Source organism: Elephantulus edwardii, unplaced genomic scaffold (genome assembly GCF_000299155.1).
Source record: "Elephantulus edwardii isolate Elephantulus edwardi_28Jun2011 unplaced genomic scaffold, EleEdw1.0 scaffold00051, whole genome shotgun sequence".
Taxonomy (NCBI): Eukaryota; Metazoa; Chordata; class Mammalia; order Macroscelidea; family Macroscelididae; genus Elephantulus; species Elephantulus edwardii.
Window position 1 is genome coordinate 13,888,958 of NW_006399801.1, and position 5,590 is coordinate 13,894,547.

The following is a 5,590-nucleotide window of genomic DNA, read 5'->3' on the forward strand; positions in this document are numbered from 1 at the left end:
TGCAGTCTTGTGGGGTTGTGGGTAGGAGGTTAAGGTGACCATTCAAGCTTCTAAAGGACAATTTCTTTTCACTGACACTTCCTGTGGACAGGACATTCCTGTGCTCCCCACATGTCACACGGAGGGAGCTGCACGCCTGGAGAGCCCCTCATCACCAGGTGTAGAAGATGCAGTTGTCTGCAGCTCTGCTCTGGCCAATCAGTGAACCCTGCTGCCTCTCTGGAATACAGTTCCCCACCCCCGTCCATACACTATGTACATGATAAATGGCACATGGTGCCTTCGCATCACCATCAAGTCCAAGCCTGCTGGGTCCTGCCAGCCTTGCCACATCACACTCCTGCTTGTGGAAATCTCAGGACCTGAATGAAGCAACCAGTGGGCACTGCCCCTACCCCATCTACCCCATCTTCACTCACTCACGTGCTTTTTCTGGTCCACCAGTATGGTTGGGTGGGGTTTTGTTTTGTTTTAAATCTCTTTATTGCTTATTTTCTAGGAGCTGTGCTATTGCATTCAAACCACTAGAGATGCGTGCCTGTTGGCTATCAGGACAACACCGGGTCTTTACTGTCCAACACCTGTGTGTCCTGCAGTAGTCTTTCAGGGGTCAGGCCAGGTTTCATTCTTCCTGCCTGAAAAGCCCACCCCTGGTCTTTGTTGAGCCCTCAGTATCCTCCACCACCTCCTCCCTCAGTGCTCACCCTCATACTGTCTTACAAAGGTGGGGCTCCCTGGCTCCCCTCCAGAACTTCACACCCTCTGGGTCCACAGCAGGGCCAGCCTCAGAGGGCTTCCCTGCTGCTTAGTGTCATGGAGTTGCTTCAGACTCAAAGTGATCCCACAGTACAGAGGAGAACGACAGCGCAGCACGTTTGTCGCGGCTGTAATCTTTGTGGACAGAAGTCCTAGTTTGACAGTACGAACCATGTCCAGTTGCTAGCTGGCAAGATCCACCAGGTGCTTAGGGGGAGGAAAGACAAGCAGTCTCTTCTCACAGGAGCCCTGGACGTCTGTTGCAGAAGAGAGTGAGTTTTGAAGTCTTTGTGGAAGCCAATTGTCAGGTTTTTCTTCCACAGAGAAGGCAGTGATTTTAAACCTCCAGCTTTTTGTTTAGCGGCCAATGTTTTAACTCCTGTGCCACCAAGACCTACGTAAGGGCTGGTGATAAGAGCTAATCTGAGTTTCCACATGTGACAAAGAACAGCAATAGCGTCAAAGAACAGTTCTCTTTCCTAGTTTAGCTTAAAAAAAATTTCCTGGTCTGGGACCGCTGGTTCCGGGCCAAACGAAGGCTAAGAGACAGATTGATTCCCCGCTTCCCACCCCGACCACAGACCAGCAGGCCGTCTGGATGCGCAGTGTAAGCGCGCTTGTCCTCTGGGGCTCCCCTTGGTTATGTCAGCAGACAGACCCCAGTGAGGGGCTCCTGAGCTCTCCAGAGCTCCGCTGGAGGTGGAGCCCAGTGTTCGGTGTTCTGCTTCTTGGAGCCTAAGGGGCTCTGGCCACCGCTAACCAGCTTCATGGCCATGCCGCGCCCACAAGGAGGGAGAGGCGCCGCAGGGCGACCAAACAGCTGGAGAAGCCAGGCCTCGATGCCCGCACCTCGCCATTTGGGCGAACTGCAGAGCCAGCGCACATGGGTGGCTGCTCGGAAGACTCCTGGCTCGCGCCGAGGCTGCTGCGCACAGTAGCCGAGCTCACAAGCAAGATGCGACCTTGTGATGCGCGGGTGTGGCTCAGCTCCACAATCGCCACCGTAAGAGTCCAGCGCCTCGCAGCTGCCTCCGCGTTTGAGGCCAGCCAGCGGTGCCACCATGAAGGCTGGCCACAGATTAGGTTTGGGAGGGGGCAGGAAAACCAGAAGACTGGGGGCACGCTTTAGCTCTACCCTGCCTCTTTCTTTCCCTTTCTGCTTCTGTTACTCTCCTAACTTTCTCTTCTTATTATATACATGCCAGAATCTTCCCACCCGCGTCCCTCGCACTCCCGTTTAACTAGAGAAGGAAGGTGAAACTTCACCTGACTTACTTGGGACATGTTGTCAGGAAGGGCGAAGCCATGGTTGGAAAAAAAGATATCATGCTGGGTAAGATAGAAAGTCCATGAAAGAGGAAGATCCGCAAGGAGATGGATGGACACAAACGACTACAACAAGGGGCTTGCCCATGGCAGGGATCACGGTGATGGTGCAGAACAGAGCAGAGCAAAGTTTAGATCTGTTCTCAGAGGCCCTGTGAGTGGCATTCAGCGGAATGGCGCATAATAACAACAGTTGCACAAGTCACCAGGAACCTTGGGGGTTAGGACCCACAGCTCACCCTCAGGCACGTTTTCAAATGCAGTTTATTGGATGGGAGGAGACAGCCCTTCCTTTTCCCAAAGAGCAGCTGGTGGATTCTAACCACGTGGTACCTTCTGGATCGCAGTGCAGCTTCTTGCCACTAGGCAATGATTAAGCCCTAAGCGGCTAATCATAGGCTGACAATTCAAATTCAGAAAGACAGACCCAGAAATCTACTTCCATAAAGATTTCAGTCCAGAAAATCCCATGCAGCAGTTCTAGGCTGTCACGTGAGACCTTTGTTGTTAGGCGCCAAGACTCAGCAGTCTACGACCTCAACCTTGCCCTCTTCTGCACCATCCTCACTGTCTCTGACAGTGCTCCTTATGCGCCCTAACCCACTGTTGGCAGTCGCTATGTCAATTCATCTTATTGAAGGTCTTCCTCTCTTATGATGACCCTCGACCTTTACCAGCATCATGTCCTTTTCCAAGGCCTGGCCCTTCTGGACAACACATCTGAAGAATGTGAGATGAAGTTTCAAGCAACATGAGACCCCTAGGTGTGTGACTTGGCTCCCATCAACAATGAAAACCATACTGCATAAACTTCCTGCCTCTCCAGATTCTTTTAGTTCCAGAACTGCAAGCTTAGCCTTCCCTGGGACCCTGTTAGGCAGAATATCAGGCCTACTCCAGACCTGCTAAAACAATCTGTATAAAAAAAGATGGGTCCCAATTGCGGTGGGACTTGAGATAGTCTCCTGTGGTTCTCTCTTGTGCTCAGTCTCTGCATGCTTCTCTCCTACAAGCCTTGGCTCTTTCCTCCATGATAATCTGCTTCCCCCAGAAGTGGAAGGACTTCTGGAACTCATAAGGCTGTGTCTTCCAGATTCCACAAAGGCTCTAACCATCTCAAAAAGTCTTCAACATCACCTGCAACCCTTTCTGGACCATCTGTTAAATTAAAATCAATAAGCACAAAAGAAAGATATATACCCATTGTAAGATAAACACAAACAAAAAAAGGTAAAATAATATAGAAAGCAGAAGTTATTTATTGGTAGCATCCTCCTCCTCAAAAAGGCTAACGCAGGCATATAACTGCATGAGATCATTATTGAAAAACAGGTTAACCAGTGAGATGTGTGGACATCCAGATACGGAGGGGCAGAGGGTGGGCAGGGAAGAGATCATATAGGGTCACAGTTTGATGGGTGGGTGGAGGGGGAAACTCCCCCCAACAACCCAAAACTATAAAAACAGTGTACATGGATAAAACACAATGTAAATAAATTATTGTATGGGAGCTCTGGTAGCCTAGTGGTAAGAATTTACACTGCAATCCCAAAGGCATAAGGTTTGAATCCGCCAGCTGCTCCACTGGAGAAGGATGAGATTAACTGCCTCTGAAAGTCTGCTGGAGGCTCTACTATGAATTGGTTTTGATTCGATGGTACTCAAAACTTTTAGAAAAGAGTAGAGCAAAGAAGGGCACTGACCAAAAAAACAAATAATAATAAGGCACTAAATATTGACGGGATATCAACTGACATATTTCAACAAACAGAAGTAGTTCTGGAAGTGCTGACTAGCTTGTGCTAAGAAATTTAGGCAAAAGCAGCTACCTGACCAATTGACTGTTCCCATCCCCCCCCCCAAAAGATGATGCAGTAGAGTGAGGAAATTATCAAATGGTATTTTTAATATCACATACAAGTAAAATCTTGCTGAAGATTGTTTAAAAAATGGTGGGAATATAATATATTGACAGGGAATGTACAGAAATTTAAGTGGGATTTAAGACGAGGCTATGGTATGATGGATATCACTGCTGATATAAGATAGATCTTGACTGAAAGCAGGGAATAACAGAAAGTTGTTTATTTTGCTTTATTGACTATGCAAACACATTTGACTATGTGGATTATACCAAATAATGATAGCACTGAGAAGAATGGGAATCCCAGGACACTTCATTGTGCTCAAGAGAATGCTCCATAATTTAAAATCAGGAAAGGTGTGTGTCAAGATTGTACCCTTCCTCCATATTGATTCAATCTGTATGCTGAGCAAATAATTTGAGAAGCTGGACTGTGTGTAGAAGAATGTTGATCAGTTTGGGAGGAAGATTAATCTACTACAGCCTGTGTTATGCTGCGGTGTTAGTTTAAAAGTTGGCTTTTTTAGCCATTACCTCTGGCCTCAACTATCTTAATTGTGAACACATGATCTTGAAAATCAATATGTTCTTGCAAATCAGCAGCAGCTGGAGGACCAGTATTAGAGCATTAGCGCGCACGTGCATGCGTGTGTGTGTGTGTGTGTAACACTAACACAGGAGCAGCAGTGTGACTGTGTTTAAGCATCCAGCGGCATCCATCCTGGCACACTGCTCACCAGTTTCTGCAAAAAACCCTGCCATCTGTGGGTCGGTTCCAACTGGATGGTACACAATAACAACAGCATGAACTAACTATCAAACTAACCAAAAACTCTGATGGCCTAGTCTGTAGGGAGTTACACTGACCACCCAAAAACAGGTGGTTCAAGTCCACCAGATGCTCCATGTGATAAAGATGCATGATCTTTATCTCATGGAGCAGCGAATATAAATTCTTTCCTATGATTTATAGTCTTTGAAAAAGCTGTTATGAGTTGGTTCCAACTTGAAGGCAATGAATTTTAAGTTGAACCAAAACAACAAACAAAACTTCATATCACATACTTTGGGCACAGTGTTAGGAGGATCTAGTTCTGGGAAAAATACATAATGCTGGGGAAAGAAGAGAATCAGTAAAAGAGAACAAGGCCATCAACAAGATGGATTGATGCAGTGACTTTTACAGTGGACTCAGGTATGACTGAGATCATGAGGATGGCACAGGATAGGATAAAATTCCAATCTGTTGTTTATAGAGTTGTTACGAATCATAGTTGACTGAATGACATCCATCAAGAACATATGCATATATTTGGTGGTTTTCCTACTCAAAGCAACCCAGCATGAAACAGAACGAAATGTTGCTCAAGTCTGTGTTATCCTCAGAATAACTGCTATGTTTGACTCCATCCTGCTGTTGACTCCAGTTGTTGCTGCCATCATGCCAATCATTTATGCAGTCTGCAGTTGGAAGATTTTTGGAATGCTGAGGTGAATAATCTTTTTTTAACTGTTATTTGCACATGTGTAAGCCTGTCATAAAGATTGCTGCCGAGTGCAACTTCGCCGCCAGCAGCCGAAGAAGACTCAGACAAACAGGATTCGTTGCAGAAGCTTTATTGAACAAAAGAAAATGGCGAAATG